This window comes from Nelusetta ayraudi, unplaced genomic scaffold (assembly GCF_046127955.1).
Source record: "Nelusetta ayraudi isolate G7.1 ecotype Tasmania unplaced genomic scaffold, CSIRO-AGI_Nayr_v1 ptg000024l, whole genome shotgun sequence".
NCBI lineage: Eukaryota > Metazoa > Chordata > Actinopteri > Tetraodontiformes > Monacanthidae > Nelusetta > Nelusetta ayraudi.
In genome coordinates this window covers 950,969-976,659 of record NW_027466074.1, presented here as the reverse complement: position 1 = coordinate 976,659, position 25,691 = coordinate 950,969, and the positions used below count along the sequence as shown (strand labels likewise).

Genomic DNA, 25,691 nt, shown 5'->3' with positions numbered 1-25,691 from the left:
AAACAACCGAGCATCCACAGTGTTGGAAACAGGGGCGGTCCTAGAATTTTTTTCTTGGGGGGGCAAGCTCGGGGCACAGACTGTGGAAGGGTGGCACACCGGAATGACATTTGTTTTGTTTTTTTAAATGCCCTATGCCTTAGGTAATAATAAATGGTAGGCGGAGGTATGAATAATAGAACTATTTTATTTACCCAAATAATGCACAAAACAGTGTATCATCCAGCATTTAGTAATCTTATCTGACTGAGTAAAATGCATTTCTCGAAGCTTCATGTGCACACGAAACCACCTACTGGCCAAATGTACAATCACAGGCAAGCTGTGTCTGAACCACGTGTGATGCATTGAATTTTTGTGTCCGTTATGTCTGTTGGGAATGACTATGAATTGCAAAAAATGAATGACCAAATAATTTCTGTACAGAAATTATATATATATATATATATTTTTTTTTGTTTGTTTGTTTGTTTGTTTTTTCTCACTTATTTATGATTATTTTTATGGGTACTGATGGCAGTGGTTATGGGGATGCTCCAAACAAATTTTGTTGTTAACTTTGTTCAACAATGACAATAAATAAATAACTTGACTTGATAACTATGTGTATGATACATTTTTTTTTAATGTATTCTGTTTGTGCAATTTTTTTCTGAAAATGGCATGGGTGTAATCAGGCAGATGACAGTGAAAGTGATTGTGGGACTTGGTAAAGGGCATAGATCAGGGGTGCTCACACTTTTTCAACATGCAAGCTACTTTTAAAATGAGCAAGTCAAAAAGATCCACTTCCTATAAAACAGGAAAACATATTCATTCAGAAATATATTTGTAGTCCAATGATAAAGAAAGAAAGAGGATTAAATGGGTCAACATGTTCCCATGTGCATTTATGCTCATCATTGTACAGAAAACTCATGGTTTAAAATTGTTTAGGTTATATCTGCCTATGTTTGATTTTATCAATAAAAGTGTGTTTACGTTAAGATGTTTTGCTGTATATTTTTGTGTTTTCCAGCGCATAGGTTAGGGATAATTGGTGTGTGTGTGTGTGTGTGTGTGTGTGTGTGTGTGTGTGTGTGTGTGTGTGTGTGTGTGATGCAGACGTTTTGCTAGCAGCATCTCCCAGGATCTTCAGCGCGTCTGCAGTGCGTGTGCACTTTGAAGCGCATTTTCCGAGCGAGGCGTCTCCATCAGTTTACGCCAGGATTGCAAGCTCACGCGACAACCCCGGTAGTTTTGCGTGTAAAACAACAGCGAAACTCTTTTTCCTGTCCCTGTCTGGTCTTTATTTGATCTGAATAGTGCCGAAGCCGATACGTCACATTTACCCTGGACACCCTTGTCCAGGGTGTCCCCTGCCTTCGCCCTAAGACAGCTGGGAGAGGCTCCAGCAGACCCCCGTGACCCTGAGTTCGGGACTAAGTGGGTATGGAAAATGAATGAATGAATGAATGTAAAGCACAGCACATATAAGAACAAAATCCAGCACATCGTACATTATGACCAAAATCAACCAGATCCACCGTGTTTTCTAATCCTGCCTGAACGATTCTACCTGCTGTAATTGACGCGGATCTCTCTCGCTCTCTCTCTCTCTCTCTCTCTCTCTCTCTCTCTCTCTCTCTCTCTCTCTCTCTCTCTCTCTCACTCACTCCCTCTCTCCCTCTCTCTCTCTCTCTCTCTCTCTCTCTCTCTCACTCACTCCCTCTCTCCCTCTCTCTCTCCATGCGATAGACCCAAACTCCCTTCGCAATTGACCATTAGATCGCGATGGACGTAATGGGCACCCCTGGCATAGATGCTTGTGTAACATGGACATTGATGTACAGGACAGGGGGCTCCATCCTATCACCTCTCCTCTCCTCACTCTCTCCCTAAGCTCTCAAAACTATCTCCAAACTAAACGCTATCTAGTCTCAAACACTCCAAACTATAAACACTATCCAAAATCTAGTAATCCAAACTCTCTCCAAATCTCAGTTGACTGCAACTCTCCTACAATAACCCCCATTTTGAATGGAGCCTGAGGGGTCTATATAAACCGTTAAAATATGAATTGCAGATATATATAAATATATATATATATATATATATATATATATATATATATATATATATATATATATATATATATATATATATATATATATATATGGGTCCACTTTTCTGCTGCAGCTGGCCATTTTCATTTTACACCGTCCAAATTTACAGCTCAGGGCGCTGGGACGAATTCTAAATTGTGTGCAGATACAGGCCTACACTTCAAATAATTATGAGAAAAATCCAACGTAAAGAGAGCACTTCCATTAGGAAATAGTCAACATGAAATTTCGTCTTCTACTGACACCTGCTGGTCAAATTGAATAGTTGCAAATATTGTGAAGAAGTTGTCATCTAATTCTAATCCTAAACAATATGGCCATTCGCAGTGAAGTATGAAGACAATTAATCAGGTTTGTAGTGCTTGATTGAACACATTCATCCCGTTCCAGTGCACTAAAACCCACTTCCCTTCAGGACCGTGTCAGCGAAGCCAAAACTTCCTTGAGTGACGCTGTTTCCCAGCATGCAATGCGAGCTAGCGATTCACAATACTATTTCATCACAAACATGGATGTAAAAAATAAAAAGGGACGAAAAATGAAACTTCAGGAACACCAACCAATACAATGCAATACAAGCAGAACTGGGCCGAAGTTTTATATTATGTACACCATAATACAGCCTTCTGGTGGACAAGCCATACTATTTAATCCGTGTCCTCCTATGGTACTTCAGTGGGAGGAAGCTCATCGTAGAGGTCACGTGCTGGGTGCTCATCACTCCACCAATCGTTGCGGTTGAGTTCGCAAGTGAACAGTCGTAACAGAAGCTTGCTGCTGGAAATAATGCGCTACAAGTGGATGTGAGTTTGGAGTTCATTGAAAGAGGTTAATAATAAAAGAAAAATATAATATATATATATATATATATATATATGTATATATATAGTGTGTGTAACTTTAACTAACTTATCTATTTCTATCCATCTATCAAACTTACTATCTAGGGATCTTGATATTGTGTTGGCAGATGCATTATCACGTGTACATGTGGACTAGCTGCGAAATTCTTATTTCGGGGGAACTGAGGGTTTTCTTGTTTAGTTTTGTTTGTCGGTCTGTTAATAGGGTTTGGTTCTTAAGGGAGGGGGTGTTATGACCCACGGGTGGGTCTAGGTGCCTCTATGTTTCTGTGTGTGTGTGTGTGTGAGAGTGGATGATGCCTTGCAGGTGCGGTCCTGGATGTTGGCTGCTGATTGGACGCGCCACGTCTGAGAAGGAGGAGCAGTCGAGCCAGCCTGACGGTCATCCCTCCTCCGCTCCCAAGTCTGCAGTTAGTCACTTCTGAAATGGTGTTAGAGCACGCAGCCGTAGGGGTGGGCTGCCATTTTCTTTGTCCCCTCTTTTCTCCTGTTTATTAAGTATGTAGGGAGGTTAGCCTTTCTGTATTTGGCTTCTCTTTCTTTCTTTAGTTAGTTCTTAAGGCGAGCTAGTTGGAGTTTGGTTTATTATTTTGGCCTGGGCCCACCCTGAAGCCTTTGCTGCCCACCGGTTAAGTTGTTTTGTTTCTTTCATTTACTGATTCATAAATGTTTTTGTTGAAAATCGCCAACTGCCGTGAGAAATTAATGAGGCTTGGGAGTGGGGGAAGGTGTCCCACACGTTGCGTCTCGGTCCCCCTAGACGGGACGTAACACGGAGTTTTCACCGTGACAGCAGGTTGAGCTCCTTCCGTTTTACAAGTGACGTCGTCACGTTAGCCTGTTCCATCCCTGCTAAATTCTTTAAAGAACTACCGTTAGTAAAGTTTTAAATTATAATACACTCTACACTAATTGTAATTTCCTGCCCGTGGTTCTATATTGCAACAGTTGACGGCTCATATCAGCAGATAAGCAGCAACAATCTGGGCATTGCGGGTGATTCATAAATATGCCATTTCTTATTAATTAGCCCATAAGTGTTGTACACCAGTGTGACACCAAATGCTTGTTGCTGACAGCAGTGAAGAAATGACACTCTAGTGGTTCTGCACATTAGTATAAATAGAGTGATTCTCTATCATTACATGACAGGACGGCGGCACTCTGACAGATTCCATGAACCTGGACACTGATGATCCAGACTCCGGTCCAGATGACACAACAGGCCACAGTGGAAACGGGTCAGAACATGGACTGGCTGCTGAAAGGATCCAGGTAGGTGGAGCTGTCATCCCAAGTTGTGTGGTGTGGAGGATCAGGGCCAAAGTTCCAGATGCTCACAGATGTGACTGTGGATTCAGGAGGAGTGTTTGAAGGCTGGACTCCCAACAGTGATTGGCTGCTGAGGACCTCTCAATCACAATCAGGTTTTTTAGTGGCTGTGAGATTGAAAGTGAGATTGCATTGTCCAGGTAGGAGGACAGCAGTCAGCCATGTTTCACCTCCAGTCAACACGCAGTGGTTCACATGAAGGTCCAAGAGGCCTACAGACCTACACTGAGTCTGGACGTGGCAGTACAGTTGGATCATTGTCTTTGTTGTGTTGTTTGGTCATTGTGATCCAATGTAATGTGAGAGAAGGACGAGTGCAGTTATATTGGAGTGAGTTATTTAGAGTGTAATAGAAGTTATCATGCAGAGTCTGTTTTTATGAAATGTTCTATCACCTGGCAACCATCCATCCATCCATCCATCCATCCATCTTCTACTGCCGTATCCGGAGTCAGGTCTCGGGGGCAGCAGCCTCAGCAGAGACCCCCAGACTTCCCTGGACCCAGTCACCTCCTCCAGCTCCTCCAGTGGGACCCCAAGGCTTCCCAGTCCAGCCCAGAGACCTGGTCCCTCCAGCAGGGTCTCCTCCTGGTGGGACATGCCTGGAACACCTCCCCAGGGAGGCGTCCCAAACAAGACCCCGAGATGCTGGAACTCCTCCCCCTGAGGCAGGGCCTCCCCACCGACCCAGAGAGGGCAAACCACCTCATATCCAGCATTGATTTATCTGTTGGTAATTAATTATAATGTATCATTTATTTTATTTAAATTATATTTGAACTGAATTGGATTTGTTTGTAAAAGTGAGATTTATTTTCATTGATTCATGTGGTTTATGTTGAGACCTAGTGGAGAAGTGGGTATGGCCTACAGAAGGTTTGAGTACACAAGTTATTCAGATATGGAGAATCCCCATGGCAGGACTTCAGGAGATATATAATCAAAGTGTTAAAGCAGCAGAAATGAAACGTCAGTTGAGGTCAAGGTCACACAGGTCAGAGGTTGTGATGGCTTTTATTGTAAGAATATTGAATCATTGAAATATAATGTTTGAGCTCGTAACAAAGTTAGGATGATATAACATAATCACATAAAATAAATGATCTGGTTTCCTTCTGATTCATTGACGTCCTTCTGAAATCTCCACACAAACATCTGGCAAGCATCAAAACCATGAATTATTTTGAGGGAAACTTCTTTTGTCTTACTTATGATTCAATTATGATTTGAGTTCCCATCACAGGTGTTGTGAATCACTTTATCTTTTCCACATGATTTCCTCATTTAAGATCATGAAGCAGAAATAAAGTCTCTTGAAAAGTATTTTTCACCTCCAAAATGAAGATGTTATAGAACTCTGAAGTGAGAGCAGAGCAGTGTGTTGTTGATGTGTGGAACCTTCATGCTGAGATGTTCCAGCCGTGGATGATGAGAGCAGAAGCAGTGGTTGTGTTGCTGCTGCCTTCACTGAGCAGCTGCTCCAAGTCCTGCTTCTTCCACTGAGGATTCAGCTCCACCAGTGGCTTCTGGGACATCTCTCCCAGTAACCACAGCAGCGTGTAGGGAGAAGCAGTCCGCCAGCCACCAGGCTGCACTGGGGTCAAAGGTCGTGACACGCCCACACAGTGTTGGTGCGTGCAGCTTGCTGTTTGGCTCCACTGGTTGTAGTTCTGTCAGCCACAGGTAGATGGAGCGCTCCTCTTCACTCTCCTCATCCTCACCACCACCTGCAAAGATAAGAAGAGACAGCAGGAGTCAGGACTCACGGTCCTTGAACGCATCATCACAGAGACGTTGACTGTTGATGGAGATGATGGAGTGACTGGTGAGAAGAAGCAGACTCTCAGTCACATGTCAAGTGTGGAACATCAGAAGGTCATGTGACCATGGAGTGTTGGACTGATACTGAGGCCTGATGAAGATGAACTGATCAATAATTAGGTGGTGAACTGAGAGAAGAAGCAGTTTGGCAGCAGATGTTGGATGAATGAGGAGCAGCTGGATGACACCATCCTCCTCTCACACTGTGACTGGGAACACTGGACCTCTGCTGTGGGATCAACTGGCTTTGATGCTGGAACAATCATCCACTGGTTCCAAACCAGTACTAACCTCACACTCTCCAGTTGATGGTCACTGCTGTAGACAAGATCCATCAGTGGCTCCTTCACTGATGACTCCTTCAGGGGGTTCATATTCAGGTCCAGCTCTCTGAGGTGGGAGGGGTTGGACTTCAGAGCTGAGAGCAGCCAATCACAGCTGAGCTCTGACAAATTGCAGCCCCACAACCTGAACAGAGAATAAATGATGGAGTTTATAATGATAGAGAGTTTTTCCTGGGTGTCATCACTCTGAAAATCAAAGTGAAATGTCGACTTCAGAATCTGCAATCTGCAATCTGACCACTAGATGGGAGGATTTTACCCACTGTACCTTCAAGCACAGTTTCATTCATTACTGTCACAAACCAGTGTCTGCAAATTGAATTTCCAACAGCAGTAAAGTGAAAATCATGACGACAACAACAAGAGTGATAGAAGTTGTAGAGTGAAGAGGGTGAACTGACCTCAGAGTCTCCAGTTTACAGTCTGGACTCTGCAGAAAACCACTCAGCTCCTTAACTGATGAATCCTGAAGATAGTTCTCAGCCAGGTCCAGCTCTCTGAGGTGGGAGGGGTTGGACTTCAGAGCTGAGAGCAGCCAATCACAGCTGATCTTTGACAACCTGCACCTCTCCAACCTGAATACGGAATAAATGATGGAGAGTGTCATTCACAGTTGGGTGTGCGCGCGCACGCGCGCGTGTGTGTGTGTGTGTGCGTGCGTGAGTGCGTATGTGCGCATATGTGTGTGTGTGTGTGTGTGTGTGTGTGTGTGTGTAATTTAAAACCAGTTTTACACATTTCTAATGGAATCAAAGTGAACTCCAACAAACTCAATTCAAAGTCATGACAACAATAACTGCAGCAGTTGTAGAGTGAAGAGGGTGAACTGACCTCAGAGTCTCCAGTTTACAGTCTGGACTCTGCAGAAAATCACTCAGCACCTTCACTGTTGAATCCAGAAGGCAGTTCCAACTCAGCTCCTTCATTGCTGAATCCTGAAGGTGGTTCCAACTCAGGTCCATGTGTCTGAGGTGGGAGGGGTTGGACTTCAGAGCTGAGAGCAGCCAATCACAGCTGAGCTTTGACAAACTGCACCTCCACAACCTGAATAAAGAAGAAATGAAGGAGAGTTTATAATGATGGAGAGTTTTTCCAGGGTGTCATCACTCTGAGAATCAAAGTCAAAAGTCAACTTTAGAATCTGACACTCAACAAAGGAGAGAGGGTGAGTGAATGAGCGCTGAAATCTGACCACCAGATGGCAGGATTTTACACACTGTACCTTTAAACCAGGGGTGCTCACACTTTTTCAACATGCAAGCTACTTTTAAAATGAGCAAGTCAAAAAGATCTACCTACTATACAATCGGTGTGTGTGTGTGTGTGTGTGTGTGTGTGTGTGTGTGTGTGTGTGTGTGTGTGTGTGTGTGGAACGCAGATGTTTTGCTAGCAGCATCTCCCAGGATCTCCGGTGCTTCTGCTGTGCGTGACTTTGAAGCGTATTTTGCGAGTGAGGCGTCTCCGTCAGTTTACGCCAGGATTGCAAGCTCACGTGACAAGCACGGTAGTTTGGCGTGTATTTAAAGAAAACAACAGCCAAACTCTTTTTGCTGTCCCTGTCTGCTCTCATACAGAATGCAGGTATCTGAAGTATACCTTGATTTTAACAATTATTATAGTTTCAGATTTAAAATGAAATCTGCTTTATGTCTCCTTTATTTGATCTGAGCGGTGCAGAAGCCGATTCGTCTCATTTACCTTTGACTGTAAAATCCAGCACATACAAAAAACAAAATCCAGCACATCGTACATTATGACCAAGATCACTGAGTTCCTGCCTGAACCATTCTACCTGCTGGAAGTGACGAGGACTCCACACGATTGACCTAATGGACACCCCTGCTTCAAACCCAGTTCCACTCATTTCACACACAAACCAGTGTCTGCAAATTGAATCTCCAACAGCAGTGAAGTGAAAATCATGACGACAACAACAAGAGTGATAGAAGTTGTAGAGTGAAGAGGGTGAACTGACCTCAGAGTCTCCAGTTTACAGTCTGGACTCTGCAGAAAACCACTCAGCTCCTTCACTGATGAATCCTTAAGGTGGTTCCAACTCAGGTTCAGCTCTCTGAGGTGGGAGGGGTTGGACTTCAGAGCTGAGAGCAGCCAATCACAGCTGAGCTTTGTCAACCCGCAGTTCTCCAGCCTGAATAAAGAATCAATATTTGATTTCTTCCATGGTGTAAATGTCATATTCAGAGTCATTTCTCCCTGTTGATGATCCAGATGTGCAGCTGTTGGGATCACTGAGTCATTCAGTGACTTTCCTTGCTCCTTCAGACGTTCAATGGCCAAGTCAACAGCGCGGTTCAGTCTAAGCCAGTAGTCAAAGGCATCCTCACCCTTCCCAGGAAGAGTGGTGTAAAAGTCTGCTAATGGGAGTGGTGAACACGGAACAGAATCAAAGTGCTTCCGCAAGAGACCATAAATGGCATCGGGGTTACAGGTGATGTTAATACCACTGTTCCTGGTCCCAAACCTGACAACATCCTTTGCTTTGCCACCAAGATGAACAAGGATCTCCTCCGCTTGTTCCTCAGGTTGCAGATTCCCCCTCTTAATGAAACTCCTCATGAGCTCCTCCCACTCCTGGACGGAAACAGAGTCTGAGTTGTCTCCTCTGAAGCAGGGGGGCTCCTTCAGCTTTCAATGAGGGACATATTGCAAATGGGACACGTCAAAAGCATTTGTGGCAGACACATTTGCATGGCTAGGTCGAGGGGTAGCACTCTGTAAAGGGGAACTGGCTAGCATATCAGCATGGGCAGGTGAAGGGGCAGCACTGAGTAAAGGGGTAGTGACAGATGCACTGAGGTGAGAGATAATGTCCTGTGCCACCCGCTGGCTGACCTGTTGAATCAATGCATCACCCATCTGACCTACAATACTAGCAGCAATAACATCAGGGGTAGGTGCAGGGGAACACATGCTGTGCCTGTCCGGGACAGGGGAATGCGTGCCCTGGCTAGCAAGGGCATGAGGGTTTGCATCTGAGTTGGGGGGAGGGATAACACCAGTACTGAGCAAGGGGCGCCCAGGTGTACACTGATTACCCAACACTACACCACCCCCCTGAACAGGACTCTCAAACAGTAAACTTGAAGGATGCATAAAACCCCTCCCTCTGCCAGCACCAAAAGGAGTTACAAAAACATTACCCTGAGGATTACTCATCTTTCCAAAAAGTTAACAAAACACAATACCACAAAACAAAAGGATGAAACCACAAAAGGCCTAGACTGGAAACTGAAAAAAAAAAAAAAAAATCAAATAAAAGTACATAAACCCTCTATCTGATGTCTAACACTGCACAAAAGCAACACATCTGACCGACTTCAGTGACCGCAGATGAACAGCAGCAGCAGAACAGTCCCCGGGTCGCTCTGCAGCATCGGTAGCACAACAAAAGAGTCTCGAGTCACGGCACCAATGTGACCTCTCCTATTCTGTCCTGCTTGCTGTATAATGAAGACTTGCAGAAGTCAGGTGTGGAGCAGCAGTTTATTCTCTGAAACAGAATGGGACACAACCATAACTTGCTCCGTGAAACTTGGTCACCTCCTGCTTCATGGGCTTCCTCTGTACTGAAGTAGTGATCGTATAGTTGTTGTTTCTACAATACAAATAATATTAAAAATAAAATACATTTTTCTACAAAATACAAAAAAATGACATTCGCAATTTCAATAATTCGCTCCCTAAAGCTCCATTTTTATACACTGTAACATTCTTCCAGTTACACACACATACCTGAAACAGAATGGGACACAACCATAACTTGCTCCGTGAAACTTGGTCACCTCCTGCAGAGACAACGTGCTCCGTATGAGAGCTGTGTGCTGCTAATGGACATGCTAGCATGCTAATCGTTTTTAATAGCAATAAAAACAAAAACAACGAACTTTGCTAAAAAAAAAAAAAAAAAAATTAAATGAAAGACACCAGCACACATTTAAACACCGAAACACAGTTAGATGAAGCATAGCTCAATTTATTGCATTAATTTCTGTCTCAGCAGGGAGGAGACCTTCTCACCTGCTTCATGCGCTTCCTCTGTACTGAGGATCGCCCAGAATGCAAAGCGCTAACTTCAAAATAAAATACAAAATAAAATAAAAAATAAAATATAAAGAGCCATGGCTGTGCCCCAACCAAGTTTAACGTGATTGAACACAATTTATTTTGTGTGTGTGTGAGAGAGAGAGTGGATGACGCCTTGCAGGTGCGGTCCTGGATGTCGGCTGCTGATTGGACGCGCCACGTCTGAGAAGGAGGAGCAGTCGAGCCAGCCTGACTGTCATCCCTCCTCCGCTCCCAAGTCTGCAGTTAGTCACTTCTGAAATGGTGTGAGAGCACGCGGCCGTAGGTAGTGATGGCCGATGGAGGCTTTGTTGAAGCTTCGACACTTGTTTCAAAAAATGGTTCATTACTCGAGGCTTCAATGACACAGTGCTCGAGGAGGTCATCTAGTGCTCAATAAAATGAAGTGCAATAGAAACGTGTTCATTGTTTCATAGGTTGTTTGGGATTTGATTCGCCATGCATTCTTGTTGGACAACACTACATGGTTGTACGGTTCAATGCTGACACAATAAAATAAAAATGAAAAATAAAGACAATGTCTCTTTTTTGGCATGACTGATTGTAGTAGACTATAGCTCTATACTTAGCCTGACAGTTTGTGCAATGAATTATATTATATCCTAAAACAAGACTAAATAGCCCATAGTTTAAAAAGATGTTCAATAGTAAGTGTTCAGTGGGTGAGATGTCAAATGTGATCTATTTAAAATGTAGAATAGATGAGCTAAATAACACATATATAATACACGTTGATGGAAATTGAACCGTCGCCTCAGTCTTGCAAGTCCAAGATTGTCATAATGTACCACAAACCCAAATCACACTCCCTTTTTTCATCGAAGCTGTTTGAGTAGCGTTAGCACACCGTGATTCCTCATCAACTTCAGGCCTACACTTCAAATAATTATGAGAAAAACCCAACGTAAAGAGAGCACTTCCATTAGGAAATAGTCAACATGAAATTTCGTCTTCTACTGACACCTGCTGGTCAAATTGAATAGTTGCAAATATTGTGAAGAAGTTGTCATCTAATTCTAATCCTAAACAATATGGCCATTCGCAGTGAAGTATTAAGACAATTAATCAGGTTTGTACTGCTTGATTGAACACATTCATCCCGTTCCAGTGCACTAAAACCCACTTCCCTTCAGGACCGTGTCAGCGAAGCCAAAACTTCCTTGAGTGACGCTTTTTCCCAGCATGCATAGCGAGCTAGCGATTCACAATACTATTTCATCACAAACATGGATGTAAAAAATAAAAAGGGACGAAAAATGAAACTTCAGGAACACCAACCATTGCAATACAAGCAGAACTGGGCCGAAGTTTTATATTATGTACACCATAATACAGCCTTCTGGTGGACAAGCCATACTATTTAATCCGTGTCCTCCTAGGGCACTTCCGTGGGTGGAAGCTCGTCGTAGAGGTCACGTGTTGGTTGCACGTCACTCCACCGATCACCTCGGGGAAGGTCGTTGCCCTTGCAGGGTACCTGATTCAGGTGAGTATATGGAAAATATGGGTCAATGTGGTCAGTCGTAACAAGAGAAGCTTGCTGGCAAAAATAATGCACTACAAGTGGATGTCACACTTTTTTTTTGTTTTGTATGAGCATTTAAAAAAAACAACAACATAATAATAATATGGATTTTGACCATGTATGTTTTGGAGTTCATTGAAAGAGGTTAATATATATATGTATATATATATATATATATATATATATATATATATATATATATATATATATATATATATATATATATATATATATATATATATATATACATATATATATATATATATATATATATACGTGTATATATATATATATATATATATATATATATATAGATAGATATATATATAGATATATATATAGATATATATATATGTGCGTGTGTGTAACTTTCACTAACTTATCTATTTCTATCCATCTATCAAACTTACTATCTAGGGATCTATCTACTACTAACTCTCAAAAAACTAATGGACAACCAAGAGCAACAAAACCAACTTACTGCAATTCGTATATTTTAGTAATGAGCACAGTGATGGTTCCGCAGCATAAAGTGTATCTTCAGTCGTCGATTGTATGTGTGGGAGTCCCTCAGGTTCAGCCCAGCTGATTTAGTGTTCGGTGAGAGGACCCTCGCTTCTGTTAAGGGGTAAGTGGCTTTCCGATGTTAAACGAGTAGAGAATAATGTGTTAGATTAAGTCTTTTTTTTTTTTCCGTGAACGCTTGCATCGTGCTTGTGAAACTGCTCACCAAACTCTTGTCGCCAGCCAGTCTAAAATGAAGCGGCAGTTTGACAAGAAAGCTGTGGCTCGAGTTTTTGAGACAGGCGTTGTGTGTTGGTATTGTTGCCGTTACCCGGTTCCGGTTTGCAGGCTGGTTTTTCTGATCCGTATGTCGTGGAGCGCAAACTTTACGATACAGATTATGTAGTGCACACTCCTGATAGAAAACGATCGTCCCGCGTCTGCCACGTCAAAATGTTGAAAAGTTACGCCTGGTTCACACAGGACGCGGAAGCGCCACAAAGCGCCGCGCCGCAAAGTGAAGCGCTGCGAATCGCCGAGCGCTTCCATTCAGCGCCCATGTTAATCAATCAGTGCGTTTACATGCAGAGCTTAATCGGACTAAGCAATCATTCGGTTTTCTCGTCCAATCGGAGTTCTCACCTTGGTCCCCGTATACATGCAGCTGAGAAATTCAAATTATTGACGGATCCTCCTCCCAACACTAGGGGGTGGAGTGAGTCTTTTCAGCCGGTCAGCTGCTTTCGGTTGACATATTAAATCTATTATGATATGGAACGATAGTTCATAATGTACGTGTTACTTGCTTTGCAGATAAGGTGTACCCTATTTCTTGTGCTCCTGGTTATTTTAAAAGGCAGACAAGAACGTTGTTTGCTGTTGGAGGGCTACAACAACACTTCGATGCTACGCTTTGTGCCGTCGCTACGGACCCCAACCTCTCGTTCTTGTTGGATTCGGGTTCGGAGCAGACTGGTGGGAGAGTTTGTGTACAGGTTTTGCAAAGGAACGGTGTCTTCAGTTATACACACGCTCATTAAAGTGCCGACCGTGGAGGAAGCTGGTGCCGCTGCACGCCGTTTCCAGCAGAATAACAGCGAAATTACCTAAATAAAAACAAATCAGGAAAATATGTCTTTGCTGTGCTTTTATTTACAAAGTTGAAATTTTTCTAACTTACAAAAAATGTGAACGAAAAGGTAGAAATATAAATACGAAGGAATACGTATTTGTTCAGGGGTGCGCAAAGCCGGAGCCCTGCATTTGCTGCGCTACCCTTTTTACAAAGGTCTCCGTTGCGCGTTATTTTAATATGTCCATCTCTTTTAGAAGAGAAAGCATCGCCCCGGTCTCATCCTCTCTCCAAATGTCAACATTCTTATTCGCGTTTGCCAGGTTGTTTTTCGCGCCGTCTGTTTTGTTAGACGACGTAGTTGTGCGGTCATGAGTCGCGAGAGCGAGGCGTGGCGCATGCGCACTTGCATTGTCCAGTTAATAGTCCGATTAAGGCGTATACATGGCAGAGAAATTTGAATTCCAATCGCATTATCTGGGTGTCTCAATCGGAGTTCTCCGATTCCAATCGGAGTTCTCAAACTCCAATCATAATCGGAGGAACATGTTTACACGCACGTGAGTTCTCCGATCATAATCGGACTAAGGCAATAATTCGATTTTCTCTAGTGCCATGTAAACGCACTGAATGTAGTGGTTCAGACCAGACGCGAACAGGCGCGCGGCTCGTGCCATTCATTTCAATGGAAGCGGAAGCGCCGCGCCAACGAATTTCGCGAGCGAGGCTCCAACTGGTTCACACCAGACGCGAACAGCTCCACGACGGTCGACAAGCGCTTCTGCTCAGCTGCACTCTTTTTTTCACTCCCACTTTTTCACTTCTTTTTTTTTTTCTTTAAAAGAAAATAAATAAATTGCCCCGTAGCCAGCCCGCTCCATAGCTCACTTTTGTGCGTGTGTGTGTAAATAAATAGAAACACGCACTCAGGTGTCCATCTCAAGACAAGACCTCTTTCATAATGATCATTGACCGGCATCTCTAGGATCAAACAGACGTATTTTGATCAAGTCTTCCTCTGTGTGTGTGTGTGTGTGTGTGTGTGTGTGTGTGTGTGTGTGTGTGTGTGTTTAATCTCTCTCGCACTCTGATACAATGTACTGACAAATATAACATACAAATATGATATATGATCGAATTTGTCATTGGGTTTTTATTTTGAAATTAGTTTATTTTGAAAATTCACCGGATTTTCTCGTTTTTATTGAGCGACTTCCTGTACTATTGACGAGGACCGCTCGCGGCTCGCGCACGAAATAGAGCAGACGCCGAAACAACAAATGCATGCCGCGAGCCGCGCAACCACCACATTGATTAACGTGGGCGCCGAATGGAAGCGCTCGGCGGCGCTTCGCTTCCACGTCCAGTGAACTGACGTTAAATGCATGGCGCGATCCGCGAGGGGAGCCGCGCGCCTGTTCGCGTCTGGTGTGAACTACTACATTGCTTAACATGGGCGCCGAATGGAAGAGCTCGGCACTTTGCGGCGCTTTGTGGCGCTTCCGCGTCCAGTGTGAACCGGGCGTTACGTCGCTAGGAAAAATGTGTCGCCTGAGCCTCCGCCCCCTCCGTGCCCATTGGCGGAGGGAGGGCTCATGAAAAAAAAAAAAAAAAAAATCTGTGTTCATTCGGCGCGCCTGGGAAACTCTGAAATTATGAATAACTTAAGCTTGTTTTTGTCCCATTTGCCTGCATCAGCCCGTCATGATATTGTTAAATTAATTGAGAGCCACCCACTATTGTTTTCTGACCACCCCCGCCGTACGTCAGTTTTGCACCATGACATAGAAGTAGAGGGACATGCCACAACTAAGCAGCACGCACACAGAGTCAATTCTGGGAAGTTAAGAAAGAAGCTTTGGCTCTCCTTCTGACAGTGCCCATCTTGATGTTAATTTGGGGTCAGGTTTTTACAGATTATAATGCCCTCGTGGTCCTGGATAGGATGCGCAATCAAACCAGCCGTAGATGCGGTGGTCTCTGCTCCTGCAAGACTTCAATCTCCAGATTTGCCACAGGAAGGGGGGTTGATAATGTGTTGGCAGATGCGTTATCACGTGTACATGTGGACTAGCTGCGGAATTCTTATTTCAGTGGAACTGAGGTTTTTCTTGTTTAGTTTTGTTTGTAGGTATGTTAATAGGGTTTAGTTCTTAAGAGAGGGGATGTTATGACCCACAGGTGGGTCTAGGTGCCTCCAACTAAGTAACTATTACCAATTTTAAACGTTTAGTTTTTTACTACTACACAAATGTAAAGTCAAACAACATACGCTTACAGAAACTCACACAACAAAATATGAATTAAAATGTGTCAAACAAAAAGAAAAAAAAATCAGCATTCAGATAACAGTTTTGTCCTTTAGTGAAGATTGACAATGAGAAAAACCAAGAGCCTCATCTTTGTGCGGCTGATCCTGTTTCTTCTCTCTGTAAATATCTGCCCTGTTTTGGAGAAGATTCTCTCTGAGGGGACTGATGTTGCTACAATGCACAGTCTCCATGCCATCACATGTGTAAGGCGTCGGTAAATTGAAGCCTGCAGTTTGCAGTTGCAGCTGTTGCACGACATAACGGGTCAACCAACCCGACAAACGACCCGGGTGATAATCGGCTCCGATCGGCTTGCGATGGAATTGGGACACCCGGGACAACACCACCTTTTTTTTACCTGCCGCACGGAATGACGTTGAGCGTAACGTATGCTAAATCATAATATCGCGCCAGTCAAGGTCATATCGCGGGCCTGTCCCGCTCACCAGATATCCAAGAAGGTTGGTGAGGGCTGAGCGGGCAAAACCTTTGGTGACTAAGTACCGAAGGGGTGAATTTTTTCTCGACCTTTTTGCGCCTGATTAAAAAAAAGGTGTTTTTCATTCTGGAAACCTGAAGCAGAGGTCAGGGACAGGAAACAAGTAAAGAAAGGTGTGAACAGCGCTGGGCGCTGGAGCACAGGGGTGACAGAGATAACGGCAGAGGGTGCACACACTCACACACACTCCCTAGAGGAGGGAGAAAAGGAGCCACTCACACACGAGCATTCAAATGCACCAAATCGTCTGTATCCTTCTCTTACAGGCCCGAGGGACCCTCTCCTGGACATGCCTGTCTTCCCTCCTCCCGCCTGCCCTCATCCAACGCTACCACCGTACAACCCTGCGCACTCCAGCACCGACGCCGCAGCGTCGCCACGTTCATCAGGACTGCCGTCAACCAAACGGCCAGCCTCATCACTGCTTTCAGACAAGGGCTGCTCCCCCAGATCGCCAAAGCAGTTAACAGAAGCTGCTGCGTGGGGATTGAAGATGCCCGGCTGACAGAGGTCCGACGTCATGCAGTGCACGCTGAGAGGCTTCTGCAGGAGGCCAGCGATGCAGAGGACAAGAAGATAAAGCGTGTCTCCCTCACCATGATGAAGCACCTCAGTGACACGGCGAGACGGCCCTACAGGAACAACGACAACCGACGAAGGGCGACTAGCGGAGACAGAGGCGAAAAGGGGGCGTGCCACATCTGCGGCCGCATGGGTCACTGGGCCAGAGAATGCCCTGACAAAGGAAGACACCGCGGGCAGAACCATGCCCACCGCAGCCAAGAGAGTGATCGCGAGGACCGGAAAAGAGGATCCAGAGGGGACCAGGACGTGTTTATGTAGCATAATTGTGGCAAAGCACTGTTCCTGCTTTTGTTGTGGTTTGTGGCGTGTGTGAGAGTGAGAGTGATCAGTGAGCAGGGTGCAGTTACCCACTTCTACCAGTGGAGGTCGTGTTCGCCCCGGGGAATAACGCTAGAGAGGTCTCTCAAGTGGCTCGTGAGACCTATGTGGAGCGAACCGCAGTAGCGGACGTTAACATGTGTGTTGTCTGTTGTGCTTCCACAGAAAACCAAAATAAAAGCTTCTAAAGAAACAAAGAAAAACAAAAATAAATGTGTCTTCGCAACATTACCACGCTACATTTACGTTTGACTATCTGCTTTAATATAAAACCACAAAAAATGTGTTTTATAATTTTCTTTATATAATCTACAAACGTATTAGTATGATCCAGGGAAAATTCCATGTTTGTTTGCGAAACTCATTGGAAGAATGAAGAAAATCTGTTCAACTGTTATTGTCATGAACATGAATCACAAAACATATATTAATGTATATATGTATATATATATATATATATATATATATATATATATATATATATATATATATATTTTTTTTTCATGTGTCACTTTAACAGAGACAACACCATCTGTAATTACTATGTTTGGTTGCATTTCCCTGGCAGGCAAAGATAGATGGAAGAGACATCCTTCTGGGTGGAAAATGGGACTGGCTTGTCTGTGGATGGTGGAGGCTCGCTGGGCTCATCAATCCGTTCATCCATTCACCTTGTTCGTCTCATCCTGACTGCAGCACGCCTCTGTGGAGGCTTGACATAACACACATTAGATTAATAACAGAAAAGCAAAATGTGACTGATGGTGTATTATTTAGTGTGCTTCAGTTATAATTCTCATAATAATGACTGTTTTGCTGGCTTCACACAATATATATAATTGGCCTGTCTTAGTTAAAAGCCCACTCACCACGACAAGGTGCAGGCCAAGAGTGGGAACACAAACACAGACCAGAAACGAACAGGAAAAATCCAGACACGACTACAAAAAACACAAACACAAATAACACTAATATCACTTTGACCACTATCTTTTTTCACAAGAACTTTTATTTCTTTACAAATTGAACCTTAGATTGTGTCACAACAAACTAAATAAACCCTTGAAACAGCCAACAAAACATGAAATAACACTTTATCAATATTATAATGAGTATCCTCATAAATGATTTCAAGATAACTTTCAACACTTTCTTACAAATTTTTTTTTACATCTGCCGTAATGATTTTCAAGTTTTTTTCATGTGAATATTTTAACATTGAACATGTTAACTGAACAGTCAATGTAAAATCCCTTCATTGTTGCTCTGACCTCTTCATCATTTGTGACCTCTTCATCATTGGTGATCTGTACATCATTTGTGACCTCTACATCTACATCAGACACAGTATGGCTGTCACATGGTTCCTGAATCACGAGAAAACTGTCTTCTTCCAAGATCTCTGACACCTCTTTACATTTTTTAGAATATGTGTGGTCAAAGATTTGATCAAAATCACGTGTGTGTGTGGGTGTGTGTGTGACTCACTTACCTTTTGTTTGGTAGACATGCTCTTACCTGATTTGAAGAAACTAAAAATGGTTGGGACAGCTGTTGAAGTTAGGCACTTTCTCTCACCACGCAAAATGAAAGATTTCTCCTCAAAGTGAAGAGCACACAGCCTGGAGTTGTCATTGGGTGTCCAGTTTTTTCTTCTCACATTTTCCACCCATTTGTGCAACCTTTTTCTGTCCCCAAAAGGAAAGCTGTAAAAAGCAAAAAATTCCAAAAATAAATGTACAATATTTTTTTTGTGTAATTTTACTTAAAATTGGGTATGCAAACATATTTAACTAATTTAAACTTAAACACAATGCAGACAGTTGTGCAGAAAGTTTAGTGTTAGCTAAAATATCGGGCACACAGACGTACTTATTATGTATACATTTCTTTCCATTGTAACAGGTCACTACCAGATCTGCAATCCATTACCTAGAATTGGTTTTCCTTAAACTGATGTACAGGATTACTAATCTGACTTTGATGGGCAAATTTGACAACAGAATACAATTATGAAGCACTAAAACACAGGACCACAAAACAATTAAATGCATGATGAAATAATGATATGCTTTGTTAAATGAAATAAAAGCGCTGCCGCCTCACAGCAAGAAGGTCGTGAGTTCGATTCCGGGGCCTGGACCTGGGACCTTTCTGTGTGGAGTTTGCATGTTCTCCCTGTGTCTGCGTGGGTTCTCTCCGGGTTCTCCGGCTTCCTCCCACACTCCAAAAACATGCATGTGAGGTCAATTGAACGTTCTAAATTGTCCGTAGGTGTGCATGTGAGTGTGAATGGTTGTTTGTCTCTATGTGGCCCTGCGATGAACTGGCGACTTGTCCAGGGTGTCACCCTGCCTTCGCCCTAAGACAGCTGGGATAGGCTCCAGCAGACCCCCGTGACCCTGAATAGGAATAAGCGGGTATAGAAGATGAATGAATGAATGAATGAAATCTTTATTGAATGAATGACACATTTTATTTCACTCGTCGTTTATGTAATTATTATTTTTTGCTCCATAGCTTTCATGATTCAGCATTACATGTTAAGAGTGATGAATTGCATGAAAAGAGAGAGCACTCGCTGATAAATTAACATGTTGTGCTGTTTAATTCCATGAGGACGACAAAATATTTGCAAATTTGTGTTAGCTACACACATCGACAGGTGCAAGAGAAAGGGAGGAACTTTCAAGATCGTTGAGTTTTTATTTTTTATTTTTTTAGTTCTGATGAAATAAATAGACCAATCATTTTATTACTTTGTCTGCTTTCCAAAGAGGTTATTAATTAAAAAAATATGTGTGGCAGTGCTGTTATGGTCCATAGAGAGTTGCTTCAAAGAATTATCATTTATTATTCAGTGGCACATTGCTCACTTGTTTAATACACAAATAATAGCATATTATTATAATAATACTATTTTATTAATATGATAATAATAATAATAATAATAATAATAATCATTATTCTTGATATAATTTTGAAACAACAATCGTCAGTTGTTCCGTAAAAAATACATTCATTTCCATGTTGAATTTTGTACGGTTCGTGAGCGCGCACGTCTGTCAGTGACGGTCTCCACACTGACACAACTGCGCATGCTCTATTATCCCATCAATGCGGAAGTCAAAAGGTTTTTGGGAGCCATGCGCTGGGTGAGCAACTTCATTGAAATGAATGGGACGCCATCTTGGACTCTGGGGGCTTGCCGCACTGTCACGCAGGCTGTGACGTAGTGGGCCGGCGACGCCGACAGGTATGATGTGAATGATTGATAGCTACCATTCGTTCCCGTTAGCGAGAGGATTAAAAACAAACAAACACCATAATGGCATCAAAAAGGAGTTATCCCAGCGGTGCGGAAAAACGGAAGGAAAAGAAAACTGATCAAGAAAAACTTGCAAAGGGGAAAGGTAAGTTATTTGTTTATGATGTGGGCTGGAGAGGTGGAGGTGAAACGCTGTTGTCCCCCCCCCCAAGTTTGTTTATTTGTCCTGCTAGCCAGCTAGCTAGCGTCGGATAAATGTTAGCTGGCTGGCTAATATTTGTTCGTCATGAATCAGCGTTTTTGTTTGTTTTATGAAAGTTGATCATATCCTGTCATGTTGGCCTATCCTGCCATGGGAATGACTGATTGACTCCACACCCGTTCATTCACATTCTAACAGGGAGGGAGGGAGGGAGGGCATGTTGTAGTTGTTGTTGTAGTCAGTCCCCTGTTATTGTTCAGTGGAAGTTGTCTCTCACATATTTGACTCTTAATGTTATTTTAGCCTTAACTTAGGATGAATTTACTAAGCTTAGTTTGTATTTTGTAGGCCCTTCATTAGAAATGTGCTACTGTTTTATAATTCAAAGAAATATTTTATGGAAATTCTTTTTTTTGGCATGGTGTTGACTATTTTAGACTATTGTGGTAGTGGGTCATTTATCTTAGTTTTATTACTTTAACTAGTACAGTGTGTAAAGTAATGCCAAAAACTCTTAAAAGTGACAGTTTTGTAATTGGGTAAAAGCTTTAAAGGGACACTGCAATCATAATGTTTAATTTAAAAACAAATACATTTTTAATTTTCCTATATTACTGCAACATCACACTGTAAAAAATGTCAGTGAAATTAACATTAATATCCTGTAAAATCTTGACATAAAAAAACTGTAGCAAGAAAAACATTGAAACTTTGTATATTTTAAAACAATGTATTGTAAACAACAGACCAATACATAATTGTCAATTTTACAGTCAGCATATGTTAAAAAGAGGGTATTTCTTTGTAGAATTAATATGTTGCTGTATTATAATCATAGAAAAATTGTTATTCTTGGACCAACATAATACAGTTAAAATTTCAATATGGCTTGGTTTATAGAACTTTAAAAAAAATGTAAAATTCTTAACAATTAAAAATGTTAAAATTATAGAAAATATGTTGTAATTTCTAGATAAATACTGGAACTTAGATTAAATGGATTACCAAATCCAGACGAATGCAAACAGATTTAGCAATGGCTAGTCTCACATAAACAATTAATGGTAGAGTTCGTTTGTATAGATCTATTTGATTCTACTTAAACACTCATTTGTTCAAATGTATGCTTTAAAATTAATTCTAATCTGCATAATTTCACCAGTTTGAAATGAGTTGATACTAGTTTGGTTTTAAAAGTTGCGAAACAGTTGTTATTATTGCCGCCTCACAGTACGAAAGTTGTGAGTTCGATTCCAGGTCTGGGATCATTCTGTGCGGAGTTTGCCTGGTCTGCGTGGCTTCTTTCGGGGTTCTCCAGCTTCCTCCCAAAGTCCAAAAACATGCATGCGAGGTCAATTGAAACTCTAAATTGTCCGTAGGTTTGAAGGTGAGTGCAAATGATTGTGTCTCTACATAACAGCAAGAATTAGTCCTAGCATACCCCCATGACCCTGAGTTTGGGGAAAAAAAACTGGTATGGAAAATTAATGGAAAGATGGTTTTCATAGAAGTTATGAGAGGTAGGGTGTACCAAGGCGATGGTACAGACTAATGTTCAAAAACCTCTATGGCACACAACTTCACAAAGATGGTGACATTGCCCGGTGTGGTGTAGCTGGGGCCCCACCCTGGAGACAGGCCTGGGGTTGGGGCTCATATCCGAAGACCTGATGGCTGGGTCTAAGCCCACTGGGCCCAGCCCGATGGAGCAACATGGGTCCAGCCTCCTGTGGGCTCGCCAACCTCAGAGGAAGCTGCAGGGGTCAGATTGTTCGGTGGACCATTGAAGTCCAGGGCCTGGACGACCTCGTAACTGCTTGAAAGCAGACTCTCCATTTCTCTCGTGTTGCCTGCGGTGAGCGATGGCAGGCTTATTTCCAGAAAGACTCGGCAGGCCCAAGCGCATCATGAGGGTCTGTTGGGAACATCTGGTTGAGCTATAATTGGACTTATATGCTAGAATAATATCATGCAATTCAAACAAATTTATTTAATTTAAATAGATATACTCATTGTTATTAATTTAAAGTAATAATTGTATTATATTATAATGTTTAGATATTATATAATTATTCTTTATATAACTATTATTTATAGTAAATACATAAATCTAATAATTCTCAAGTGGTTTGTGTTTCTGTGGTTAAATACGCAGGGCACACTGGAGAAAAAATGTCAGAAAGCATAAACGTTGCGTGAGATTTTAAAAATGCAAGGACCAATCAATAAAGGAGTACCTTTTGTGGACTCTTCTATGATTGGATGCCACGTTTTGGCGGAGTACTTGGCGCGGAGCAGACAGACTTGGAATTGTGGGAGCAGACGAAATACATTGCGAGGAGTACGAACGGGGAGAGCGAGAAAGACGAAATTGGAGCAGTGACGAGTGACGGAGCAGGAGACACGGAGGTTCGGGAGTTGGAGACAAAGAAGTGTCATAAAGGAGGAAGGGAGACAAGTCGGAGCAGGGACGACGGACGAGGAGACAAGCGAGAACAGGTACGTTGAGGAATCGTTACCATGCTATAAGCGGTAAGCTAGCAGACTTCATTTTTACGCTAACAGACGAAGTCTTAACTTGCGCGGCATCGCCATTAGTTACTTCAAACGTGCTTTCAATATTTCACAACATGTTTGCATGCCGTTTTTGTAGCAAAACTCTTCTAACTTTGAGAGACTATGTTCTGCATTGCCGCGTTCATAGAAATGAACCACGCTGCGTTTTCCAGTGTGTTGGCGTCGACTGCAAGAAGACATTTTCCACGTACGCCGCTTTCAAAGCTCATTTCTACCGCGTACACAATGTGCCCGAACCTCCGCACAGTAGAGCCGTTGTTTCAGATTTGAAATGCGCCATTTCGCTGTGCGTCCGCCAGTTTCATACAGCAAAAGAACTCATCCATCATTTGAAAGAGCATTTAGTTGAGGGAAGAGTTGTATCATGTCCCGTAATTGATTGCAAAAACGTGTTCACAAATAAATCAACTTTCACTGCTCACATGTCACGCAAACATAAAGGATGTTCTGTGGAAAACATAAGTGATGTTTACAGGGAAACGGTGTGTCAGTCTCCTAGCACTGTATGTGAGGATGCTTCACAGATCTTCAACACAGTAGGTCCTTCAACCAGTGGAAGCTGTGAACTCCCACACGATTTCAATGAGACCTTTCTCAGGAATATTTGTTTATTTTATCTAAAATTGCAAGGGCAGCTCCTTCTCCCTGCTTCAACAATCCAGATTGTTGTGGAGGAGATACAAAATGTGCATGAGTTAGGACAGGATTTCACTAGAAGTAAACTTCATTCACTTTTAAAAGATGACATGGGTCTAACAGATGATGCAGTCGCTAAAATCTGTGATTGCGTTAAAGATTCAGATCTATTCTCTGCCTGCCATCGGGGGCCACTAAGAACAACTTATTCACGAACCCAGACCTTCAAAAAAATGTTCAAGTACATTGAGCCTAAAAAACTATCATTAGGGATTGATGAAAACAACACACAGAGGTATGCTTACTACATTCCACTGAAGCAAACATTACACACCCTTTTAGAATCTGAGTTGTGGAAGAATACAGTGACCCAGCAATATACCACAGACTCACAGGAGTTTAGTGACATACATGATGGACAAATCTTTAAGTCAAACAAATTCTTTATTGAAAATCCAGGTTGCCTGAAGCTAATTTTGTACCAGGATGCTTTTGAAATAGCCAATCCTCTTGGTTCGGCTAAGAAAAAACATAAAGTCCTAGCTGTCTATCTTTCTGTGGCAAATTTGCCTGCTTATGCGCGATCAAATACTGATCACATGTCCCTTGTTTTGTTGTGTGGAGAGAAGGACTTAAAACAGTTTGGGTATGCTAAACTTTTCTCAGAGATGTTGGAGGATTTGAAAGATTTGGAAGAGAATGGAATATGTTTGGACTTTAAAACTGTGAAAGCAGCACTGTATTGCATCGCAGGTGATAATCTTGGATCACACAGCATTGGGGGGTTTACCGAAAACTTTAGTCGTTCAAACTATTTTTGTCGATACTGTGAAGTCACACGAAGTGACTTTCAAAATAATGATCCCAATGTCTGTGGTCCACAGCGTACGCCTGAAGCTTACGACTCAGCTGTAAATGATCTCACATCTGAAGACGGGAAGGTTGACAAAGGCATAAAGGTAAATTCTGTATTCAATGCTTTAAAATCTTTTCATGTTTGCCAGCCTGGTCTCCCACCGTGCTTAGGTCATGACATATTTGAGGGCATTTTATCCTATGATGTATCACTGTACTTGAAATATTTCATCAAGAAAAAGAAGTGGTTTACTTATACACTTCTGAATCGGCGAATCACCCAGTTCAACTACAAAGGTTCTGATGCACTCACAAAACCATGCACTGTCAATGATGGGTCTAAGCTTTCTGGCCAAGCCATACAGAATTGGAATTTTTTGAGGTTGCTGCCTGTTTTAATTGGTGACAAAGTGCAAAGTCCTGAAGATGAGGTGTGGCAGTTAACTCTACAGCTTAAAGATATAGTTGATCTGATTTGTGCACAAAGAATTTCTATGTCACAAGTAGCATATCTTGAAATCGTAATCCAAGAATATCTGGAATCAAGGAAGTGTTTGTTCCCAGAGTGTACATTAAAACCAAAGCATCATTATTTGCGACACTATCCAGCACTTCTTTTAAAGTTTGGCCCCCTAATACGACTGTGGACAATGCGATTCGAAAGCAAGCACAGCTACTTTAAGAGATGTGCCAGGCATCTGAAAAACTTCAAAAATGTATGCCTTACTTTGTCTGAGAGACACCAGATGTTTCAGGCATATGTTTTAGT

The 25,691-nt window shown here is 42.4% G+C and overlaps 1 protein-coding gene across 1 annotated transcript in view; it reads right to left on the bottom strand.

Moving 5' to 3' along the window:
* Positions 1 to 25,691, bottom strand: part of LOC142889832 (uncharacterized) — a 324,486-nt gene that overhangs the window by 244,341 nt on the left and 54,454 nt on the right. The window lies entirely within an intron of this gene.